The sequence below is a fragment of the Lepisosteus platostomus genome, chromosome 5 (genome assembly GCF_059453375.1).
Source record: "Lepisosteus platostomus isolate fLepPlt1 chromosome 5, fLepPlt1.hap1, whole genome shotgun sequence".
NCBI lineage: Eukaryota > Metazoa > Chordata > Actinopteri > Semionotiformes > Lepisosteidae > Lepisosteus > Lepisosteus platostomus.
Window position 1 is genome coordinate 9,636,300 of NC_142615.1, and position 11,123 is coordinate 9,647,422.

The 11,123-nt window shown below is 40.5% G+C and overlaps 1 non-coding gene across 1 annotated transcript; it reads right to left on the bottom strand.

Moving 5' to 3' along the window:
- Nucleotides 1-3,622: 3,622 nt before the first annotated feature.
- trnal-aag (transfer RNA leucine (anticodon AAG)) lies at nucleotides 3,623-3,704 on the bottom strand. The gene has a single exon. It is a non-coding gene; the product is annotated as a tRNA-Leu (tRNA).
- Between the last annotated feature and the right edge of the window lie 7,419 nt (nucleotides 3,705-11,123).

Here is an 11,123-nt window from a genome sequence, read left to right on the forward strand (position 1 = left end):
AACGTTCAGCTTCGTAACCAACAAATTCCCCATTTAGATCTGACATGTGAGGTATGCTTTGTGATTGCTTGAAGTGAAACCCACAATCTCTTTTGAACTTAGACAAGTTATTTCTGATGGAGCGCTATGCGGAAAGACATAATCAGCTCTACCCCTGAGGATGACTCGACTTGAAAATGCAGAACATTAACGTTTCACAGAAAAAAGGAGCACAACCGACATTAAAATTGAGGGCGCACTGTGATTTGCACTGACTCAAAAGTGATCTTGGTAGACAAACTTCCCTGCTGAAGGTGGAAACGATAATTTGTGTTGAGAAGAAGAAACACTTTTTTTTCCCTGCTTTGATGTTAAGCTGATAAAGTAGCTTTTAACACATTGCTCCATTTGGTGGTTGTAACACAAAAACTCCTAGCAGCAGTGGGATTCAAGCCCACACCCCAAAAGAGACTGGAGCCTTAATCCAGCGCCTTAGACCGCTCGGCCACGCTACCTGCTGTGCACTGTCTCTTTGTCTCATTACTTGCCCGGAGGAAGCCGGGTGGGTTTTGCTCTTGTGGCCCGAATTAGTGGCGTTATGACCGTGGAACCGACTGCACCTGCTTTTTCTGAGATGCTTCCCCTCTCATGGCGAGATCTCTACTTCTTTAACACCTCTTGATAAAGATCTTCTGTTGAACAGGTTTCAGACCTCTGCGTACAGCACCCTTGATGTCATTTTATTTTTACAGCAGCCGCATCCGGAAAGTTGTGTCTTTTAGGTTTTATTTGAACAACAAAACTACACACAATACAAACAAGAGCACATATAACGTATCAAGAAAATCGTCAGGGGCACATGCTATAATACAATGACACTTTATGAAAAACGATTACACAAGGTAAATAAAGATAAGGTCCGCACAGCTCGTTCTTACATTTCGAAAGAGTCCGTAAATACCCCTTTACGTCTATTTTGAACTGTTCAAACGTAGGACTCTTCCCAGACCATTTCACTTTATACCACATTCCTAAACGAGGATGCTTCTCCTGTTTTAGAACTATTTTGGGCGGTATGGCTTATACAACACACCCACAGTATTCTAATGGTGGACTGCAGATCTGTGCTATAGTTCAGTCGAATTCAAAGGATCCAGCAATCTTACTGGATTTGACTGGGATTCTGAAATGTCTCTTGCAAAAGTATTCAGGTTTGCTTGAACCTTTGATAAAAAAAGTGATCTGATCTGAAACTACCCAGCTTACAATCTCTGAGGTAGTTGTCACTAAACTCGGACGTGATGTGGCACACATGTGCCGTGTGCCTTTACTTTTGTAAAAAACTGGTATTGGGAAAAGTTTCTTAATATTTCTTTTGATTAGCATGCAAGAAAATGTGATCATTACCGTCCTTCGGATGAGACGTAAAACCGAGGTCCTGACTCTCTGTGGTCATTAAAAAATCCCAGGGCGCTTCTCGAAAAGAGTAGGGGTGTAACCCCGGTGTCCTGGCCAAATTTCCAATTGGCCCTTACCAATCATGGCCTCCTAATAATCCCCCTCTATGAATTGGCTACATTACTCTGCTCTCCTCCCCACTGATAGCTGATGTGTGGTGAGCGTTCTGGCGCACTATGGCTGCCGTCGCATCATCCAGGTGGATGCTACACATTGGTGGTGGTGGAGGGGAGTCCCCATTACCTGTAAAGCGCTTTGAGTGGAGTGTCCAGAAAAGCGCTATATAAGTGTAAGCAATTATTATTATTATTATTATGGAATTTCCCGCCAGCGTGGAGCTTGAATTCACAACCTTGAGACTCAGTGTTCAAGAGTCACAGAAGAGGTCAGCCTGGTCTTCAGTTTGCAAACGATAAGCTCCGGCAGTGCTCCTCTGTAAAGCAGATTGTTCGGATTGGTTATGTGGGACGGCACTTCGATACTAAGATCCTTTGCAGCACACGCATGGTTTCCCCCTTCACGCAAAAACATAGACGAAGGAAACTCTCTTGTCTTGGGCTGCTGACTCCCGGATTTAAAGCGCTCTGGGTGCCAGCTATGTCTCTAACAAGCACACTATAAAGACAGGAATTACACTTTGCTCATGTCACGCATGGAATGGCGAGGCTACTTGTTCCAATATTATCTAGTCTCACCTCATATGGTGCCGATTCCTGGTTTTCATTTAAGAAAGAGCACTGCAAACACCGTAAACAGTGCAAAACGTGTGATGAAAGAAGTCTTTTCCCCCCTTTGTCTAAAGCAGAACATAGCGGAGTCATGCCGAGGGTTGTGAGATCAAGATTTCAGTGGAGCACTGTCGTCTACGTCTTTAGCTACATGAGTTGGACATCCTCTTGTACAGGGAAAGCAGATTGAGATCCTCTGACATGAAAAGTGACAGATAAAAGCCATTTCTCATCCTTTCTCTTAGTGGTGGAACTATCGCATGTAAATGAGGCAACTAGCAAGGCGAGCAGGCTCGGTGCACACCGAACACAGATGTCTCAGAGCAGTTGAGACGTGTCCAAGTGGCTGTCAAAGGACAGCAATTTGCCAAGCGCATTTGCTTAGTTGGCTAAAGGGCCTGTCTAGTAAATAGGAGATCCTGGGTCCGATTCCCAGCGGTGCCTTTCTTCCTGTCTTACTGTACAGAATTTATCCTTATGGGCAAATCCCATGTCTTTTAATTCAGGTGAATGCAAGTGTTCGTTTCCTTTCTGGAACAACTTGTTTTGAAAGAAATCTATACAGCTTGTGAAAGATGAAACACAAATCTTGCTTATCAGTGAAGAAAAGGTACTCCCAGCAGGCCAGCTAATACCAGCAAAGTTTTTTTTTCACCCTAACCCAGAGAATGGAGAAAAGCGAGGCGCCTGTGGCTCTGCAGTGTAATCAGTTCGCGAGTTCGGCGGTTAGCTGAAAGAGTGGTAAATGGAGCTCGCCCCAGCCCGTCCTTATTCTTTTAAAGAGGATAAAAAATTAACTTCGCCGCCATTACTACCAGCTTTAAAAGACTGCCATGGGCACGGAAAAAAACACACTACAGATGACTTTTCTGGAACCGAAGCAGAGATTCCTTTACGAACCAACTGATAAAGCTCAGCCAGTGAATACTGTTAACAGAATGTGAAAGCACGATCAACTTTGTAACTGCTACCACAGGAAAAACAGCAAGAAACAGGCTCCATTCCCCATTTAAATCTGTCGTGCGAGGCATGCTTTTTGTACGCATGAAGTAAATCCCACGATTGCTTTTGAACTTGGACAAAGTACTTCCAAAGGAGCGCTATGCGCAAAGATTTAACAAGCTCAACCCCCGCCGACGATTTGGTGTGAAGAAGCAGAACATTCAAGTTTCACAGACAGAAGCAGCACGCCAGCACAGCCAACATTAAAACGGAGGGCACATTACGATTTGCATTGACACAAAAGAGATCTGGGCAGACATCGTTCCCTGCATAACGCAAAAAGTGGCAAAGCGCTTTTGGGTTGAGAGGACGCAAGAAGGTTTTTGTTTTGTGCCTTGATGTCAAGCTGAGATAGTATCTTTAAACACTTTGCTTAGTTTCTCGAGAGACTGCCAAAAAGCAGTTCCCTCCCTTTCGTCTGAAGCCAGCTGAAAGGGGGTCTCGACAGAAGCACCTGGCAGCGGTGGGATTCGAACCCACGCCCCCGAAAAGACTGGAGCCTTAGTCCAGCGCCTTTGACCGCTCGGCCACGCTACCCGCTGTGCACTGTCTCTTTGTCTCATTACTTGCCCGGAGGAAGCCGGGTGGGTTTTGCTCTTGTCGCCCGACTTAGTGGCGTTATGACCGTGGAACCGACTGCACCTGCTTTTTCTGAGATGCTTCCCCTCTCATGGCGAGATCTCGACTTCTTTAACACCTCTTGATAAAGATCTTCTGTGGAGCAGGTTTCAGACCTCTGCGTACAGCACCCTTGATGTCATTTTATTTTTACAGCAGCCGCATCCGGAAAGTTGTGTCTTTTACGTTTTATTTGAACAACAAAACTACATACAATACAAACAAGAGCACATATAACGTATCAAGAAAATCATTAAGGGCACATGCTATAATACAATTACACTTTATGAAAAACGATTACACAAAGGTATTCGGGTTTGCTTGAACCTTTAAAAAAAGTGATCTGAAACTACCCAGCTTACAATCTCTGAGGTAGTTGTCACTAAACTTGGACGTGATGTGCCACACATGTGCCATGTGCCTTTACTTTTGTAAAAAACTGGTATCGGGAAAATTAAAGTCGAAACCCAAAACAGTAACATATTTAAGAGTAAATGCCTCCTAATAGCTAGCAAGCGCTCCTAGTTAGTAAAGTTGTTCGTGTCCCAGCCTGTCACGCGGGAAACCGGGGTTTGATTACCGACGGGGAGACAGCTAGTTTTTTTATGATCAGATTCCAGTCTTTAATGCTGTGTGTGAGAGTTTACGTAACTTTCCTTTTCTCACATTTTCTGACGACTATTCCGAAGGAGCGCCCTATCAACTCCTAATACTTTTCAAAAATCTGCCTGCATGTTTGATTCGTTTTGTTTTACTTAGAAAAAGTTCAATATTGATCATAACTAAAGAAAATTATGATCAGAAACAAAAACAAAATGTTGAAGATGCAACTCGATCTTGAATCAGAGCTGGGTGACATGGGCTTCTGTTCTGATATGGTTGTACGAGAAACAGGAGGAATCTCTTCTCTCCTATGGAACATGAGCTGAATCAGGAATGAGACATGTCATATATCAACGCATGACCTACATCGTAAAACTAAAATAAAAACTAACATTAAGTTATCAGAGACATCCATTTATATACAAACAAGAGACAGACAAAGCAATAATTCTACATTAACTTGTCCTGCACTGATCAGACTAATTGAAATGGTCTGATTCAGAGCCTGTGCAGCTCGTGCTAATACAACAACGACAGTATTGAACCCTCAGCACCATACTGACTACTGAGCACAAGTTCAGCTGCTCTCCAGCTTTGTTACGCACGTTTTTTTATTGCAAATGGAGCTGATCTCCAGACAGTACAGTGTTAGTCAGCAGCCTCTACTAGTAATACATCGCCCCTGTCCAAAATCTCTAGGTAAAAAAAAACACATTTTATACATTTGTCTGTTTAAAGATATAATCTCTTTAAAAAAGACAAAGGGTTTGTGTGTCAATTGTTTCGAATTAATTTCGAATGCAAAGAAAAGTAGTTTTCTTCCAAGAAATCACACATTTGTCGCATCCTCCATACTATACTTCTCTCTTGTAGTAGTAAAGCATTTTGATTTAAACTGAACAATATATTAAATGTTTCATCTATACACTTACGATTAACATAGGCAGCCTTGAACGGATTGCGGAGATCAAATATACAGATGGATTCAGAGTGTGCTTTCCAACTTTTGTGTAACATTTTCCTTTGATAGGTCGGAGTTGTTTTTAAAATCTGGATTAAATATTAAGGAGTGACGTCAGTGTAAAACAGCTTTCCTTCATGGGGAACAACAGTTGTGTTCCATATTTCTAATTATTTTGGTTTCAAGATAGCAATTTAGTATGAAACATAAAAGCCAGCTGGATAAATCTGTTACACCTCATTTACAATGGTCTTTCAACTAATAGCTCGTGCAGGGATCAAACCCCAGCTGTTGGTACGAGTTGCGTAAGGCTCTGCAACATGCAGATGAGAAACTAACCTCTGCTTCTTCATTTTATACACAGTGAGCTATATATGCGAGCTTACTGCCCCCTACGGGCTCTGTATTTGATTGCCGTACAAGACCGGCCATGGAGAACTTAAGTGAAGAGGGTGTGTTCATTTAAAGGCTCAGCGTCCCTGGGAGGTCTCAAACCACCACCCTTTTGGTTAACAACCGAACCACAAAGACTCACGTACAGCTTAACACTTCTCCGTCTCAGTGAAAGTGATACACTCCATAAAATTTCTGGAGAATCATTTGTCAATTTCCCTACGGGATTAATAAAGTATTTTCTATCTATCTTAAAGGAAAATCGCCAACAGTGGCAGATATCTATTGGAGTTTTTTCATTCTATACTGCGATTTCTGAAGGGTACCCTGTGAAAATACGAATTTTGATGAGAAGGGATGGACATATAAGGTCAGCAGGCTTGGGGAATTGGACCTTATGGTGAAGGCTGCGGGCTCAGCATCAGCAGAACCTGATCAGTATCGGTTGACTCCGATATACTTTGACAACTTAACTTCTGGATTTAGAGACATTTACCTTAGTGTCGGTATACTAAGATGTTTTGCTAACGAGGAAGGAGGGACAAAGTAAATTGGCAGAATGTGTGCTATATTGTTGACTACAAGTCCTCACATGCCAGAGGGTCATTATTAAAAAAAACGTTACAGTAAAATCTCTTGTACTTCACGATTATGAGTGCCTGATACATTGTGTCTCACACCTCAGTGTCAGACCTGTGAGACGAGCTTGTAATCAGGAGGGAAGGCCATAGCAATTCAGCAGAAATTGCATTCACCTTTTCCCAATGCAGTCTCACATGCCATTTTCTCACATGCCATGCTCAGAGGGTCATATTTTTAAAATGGTACCGTAAAATGTCCTGAAGTTCAGGATTTTGACAGTCTGTTATATTGTGTCTCACACCTTGATGTCAGAAATATGAGACGATTCTAAAATCAGGAGGGAGAGCCCTAGCAATATAGCAAACATTGCATTTACCATTTGACAATGTATTCTCTCATGCCATGTTCAGAGGGTCGTATTTAAAAAACGGTACAGTAAAATGTCCTGAAGTTCCATTGTCTCTCACACATCTGTGTCAGAATTTTTAGACATTTTTATAACCAGGAGGTAGGTTCACAGCAATAAGCAGAAAGTGCGATCACCCTCTGCTCATCCTCAGTTAACCATATATTCTCATATGCCATGTTCTAAATGTCCCATTTAAAACTGCTATATTAAAATTTCTTGCAAAATGCAAGAGTTTGAGATTTTTTATGATCAGAAGGCAAGGTCGTGGAAAATATGCAGAAAGTTCCAGTGAATTTACGTTTTGCCTTTGTCTTATTTACTCGTGGTATAACATGCCAGTTTGTTTTATTGTGAGTTGTGTTTCTGAAATGTGTTTCATACAAAAATGCAATTTGGACAGTCTCTACTTACATATTCCATTTTACTGAGGATATGTACAGTAATACATCTGGATAAGTATTTTTAAAAATGACTGTAGAGAGCCATCTACAGGCGAAAGATGACATAACATCACAGCAGCAGCATTTAAAATGGAATGAGAAACGCGAAGCAGCAGCTGGTGAATAAGAAGCCAACTCCAGCCTCGTTAATGCAATAGCATTAGGTGAGGTGGAAAAATATTTCTTACTCTGAATCTTAACATTTTTATAGGAGGTGTTCTAGGACTTCTTGCCTCAGAAAAAAAACAAACTGCCAGTACATCACTTATTTTTACTCCATCAATAGCAGCAGTGTTATCAGTACTGAGCCCTAAATGTAGGTCCTGTCATCATATAAAAAGTCGAAAGTATCGACTGCATTCAACTGATAAAATGTATCTTCTATGAGAGTTATATCTTTATCCAAAATACATCGGAAACAAATTTGCACATTTTTTTGGGGATCCTGAAGACTGAGAATCAAAACCTTTTTTCCCTTCTTTCCAGGACCAAGGATTATTCAGATGCAAACATTGTCCCAAAATCAATGTACTTTCCTATCGCTGTTGCTTCTTCAAATCCTTCATCTGAACGTTGATATTGAAATATGATATCGTACAAATTGTGGTTTTCTTTTTAAAGCAAATTTTATGCTTCAAATTAAATAAATGTTATTTATTATGAATATGCCAGAACTTTTTCTGTACTTAAGAGGGTTCTGCCATTTTAGATGTTATGCTGTTCATGTCTGATTTATCAAATGTTTCATTTAAATCTCCCATCATTTCTGTATCAGTCTGAAGGCCTTGCAGTAAAGATTGCAATTCATCCAAAAATGCCAGGTTTCCCACTTGTGATAACAAGGAAGGAAATGTACAAGGAAATTAATGTACATTTTCCCCCCAAATCAACAAAGTTAAAATCAAATACCTCCCTCATCTGCAGGTGGAGAGAATTATATCAGAATAAATACAGGTTTAAAAGTCAGGAGCATTGATAGTCCTATTTTAAAATGACACTAAAATGCTCACAATATATTAAAAAAGCACTGTAAAATGCAAAAATAATTTAAAAAATATTAAAACAAGGTAAAAAGTTAAAAGTTAAAAAGAAATAATACACAGTTATAAAGCTCAAGAATTATCAATGGGAAATTACAATGGGTTGATTGTGTTTCATATGATTTAAAAACATAAAATGTTTTTAAAAAATCCCCTTACAATATGCTAAAAATGGCAAGAATACTTCAAACTGGTGTGTAATTTTTTTTAAAAAATAAAACAAGTTAAAAATAAATACTAAATGGGTTTAAAATTCAGGAATGTGATTGGTCAGATGCTTATGATGAGTGATGCTGGTGTTTTGTGCGCTTTAGCGAATTCAAAAAAATATTCGATTTAAAAACGGCAAGAGCTCGTATGAAAAAAAAGTTAGTAAGTATCTTTGTTATAACAGCTGCGCCAGAACTATTCAGATACATCAGAAAAGTACCTGAACTTGACTGGTTTATATTCAGTTATGTGCATTGGGAACGAAAGGGAGACTTACATGGATTTTATTAGGTTTTAGGTTTTTATTGTCCGAGTTGCCCACTTGACAGATAGATATGTCCTAATTCATGAATTGAGAGAATATTTATTGGGATGGGAACCACTGGTTTTAGCTAGAGATTTTAATTGCCTTTTAGAAAGAGAAGGCAGAATGAGGTGTGAGAGACGGGTCCAATTTGATAAATCATCAATATTATTGCAAACGGTATGTAAAGATTTTAAACTGAAAGATGCATTCAAACTTCATAGTCAGGGGAGGGCAGGTTTCACATGGCACAAGTCTAATGGGACCCAAGCCTCACACATAGATTTTGTTTTGATACGTGATTTTACTTGCACAACCCCTGTTTTTTTTTTTTCTCTGACCATTGTCTACTCTCATGTACACTTTCTATTCCAAAGGCCATTACTGTGGGGAAGGGTGTGTGGAAGCTGAATTTTTCACTTCTGGAGGATGAGGAAGTGACGAGCAGGTTCAGGGAAAGATACAGTGCCTTGCGAAAGTATTCGGCCCCCTTGAACTTTTCAACCTTTTGCCACATTTCAGGCTTCAAACATAAAGATATAAATTTTTTATTTTATGTGAAGAATCACCAACAAGTGGGACACAATTGTGAAGTGGAACGAAATCTATTGGATTTTTGAAACTTTTTTAACAAATAAAAAATTGAAAGTGGGGCGTGCAAAATTATTCGGCCCCTTTACTTTCAGTGCAGCAAACTCACTCCAGAAGTTCAGCGAGGATCTCTGAATGATCCAATGTTGTCCTAAATGACTGATGGTGATAAATAGAATCCACCTGTGTGTAATCAAGTCTCTGTATAAATGCACCTGCTCTGTGATAGTCTCAAGGTTCTGTTGAAAGCGCAGAGAGCATCATGAAGACCAAGGAACACACCAGGCAGGTCCGTAATACTGTTGTGGAGAAGTTTAAAGCCGGATTTGGATACAAAAAGATTTCCCAAGCTTCAAACATCCCAAGGAGCACTGTGCAAGCGATCATCTTGAAATGGAAGGAGTATCAGACCACTGCAAATCTACCAAGACCTGGCCGTCCCTCTAAACTTTCAGCTCAGACAAGGAGAAGACTGATCAGAGATGCAGCCAAGAGGCCCATGATCACTCTGGATGAACTGCAGAGAACTACAGCTGAGGTGGGAGAGTCTGTCCATAGGACAACAATCAGTCTTACACTGCACAAATCTGGCCTTTATGGAAGAGTGGCAAGAAGAAAGCCATTTCTCAAAGATATCCATAAAAAGTCTCGTCTAAAGTTTGCCACAAGCCACCTGGGAGACACCCCAAACATGTGGAAGAAGGTGCTCTGGTCAGATGAAACCAAAATCGAACTTTTTGGCCACAATGCAAAACGATATGTTTGGCGTAAAAGCAACACAGCTCATCACCCTCAACACACCATCCCCACTGTCAAACATGGTGGTGGCAGCATCATGGTTTGGACCTGCTTTTCTTCAGCAGGGACAGGGAAGATGGTTAAAATTGAGGGGAAGATGGTTGCAGCCAAATACAGGACCATTCTGGATGAAAACCTGTTGGAGTCTGCAAAAGACCTGAAACTGGGACGGAGATTTATCTTCCAACAAGACAATGATCTCAAACATACAGCAAAATCTACAAAGGAATGGTTCACAAATAAACGTATCCAGGTGTTTGAATGGCCAAGTCAAAGTCCAGACCTGAATCCAATCGAGAATCTGTGGAAAGAGCTGAAAACTGCTGTTCACAAACGCTCTCCATCCAACCTCACTGAGCTCGAGCTGTTTTGCAAGGAAGAATGGGCAAGAATTTCAGTCTCTCGATGTGCAAAACTGATAGAGACATACCCCAAGCGACTTGCAGCTGTAATCGCAGCAAAAGGTGGCTCTACAAAGTATTAACGCAAGGGGGCCGAATAATTTTGCACGCCCCACTTTTCATTTTTTTATTAGTTAAAAAAGTTTCAAAAATCCAATAGATTTCGTTCCACTTCACAATTGTGTCCCACTTGTTGGTGATTCTTCACATAAAATAAAAAATTTATATCTTTATGTTTGAAGCCTGAAATGTGGCAAAAGGTTGAAAAGTTCAAGGAGGCCGAATACTTTCGCAAGGCACTGTATAAGGAATGGCAGTCTTTGTACGACCTGTTTGGCACAAGAGCACAGTGGTGGGAGGAGGTGAAGGAGCGTACAAAAACATTCTTCATAGAGATGGGGAGGAGAACACAGGCTAGAATACGAAGGGTTGAAAAGGGATTACAAAATAGATTACAGAGGTATGTTAAGTTATTGCAAGAGTGGTGGGACTTCAGTGAGGAAATTAAATAACTAAAGAATTAGCTTTTAAATCTCTAGAGAAAATATTTAAAACATGTTTCAAAGCAAAGTGAAAGAGCTTGAAGAAGGTGAAAAATGTACAAGA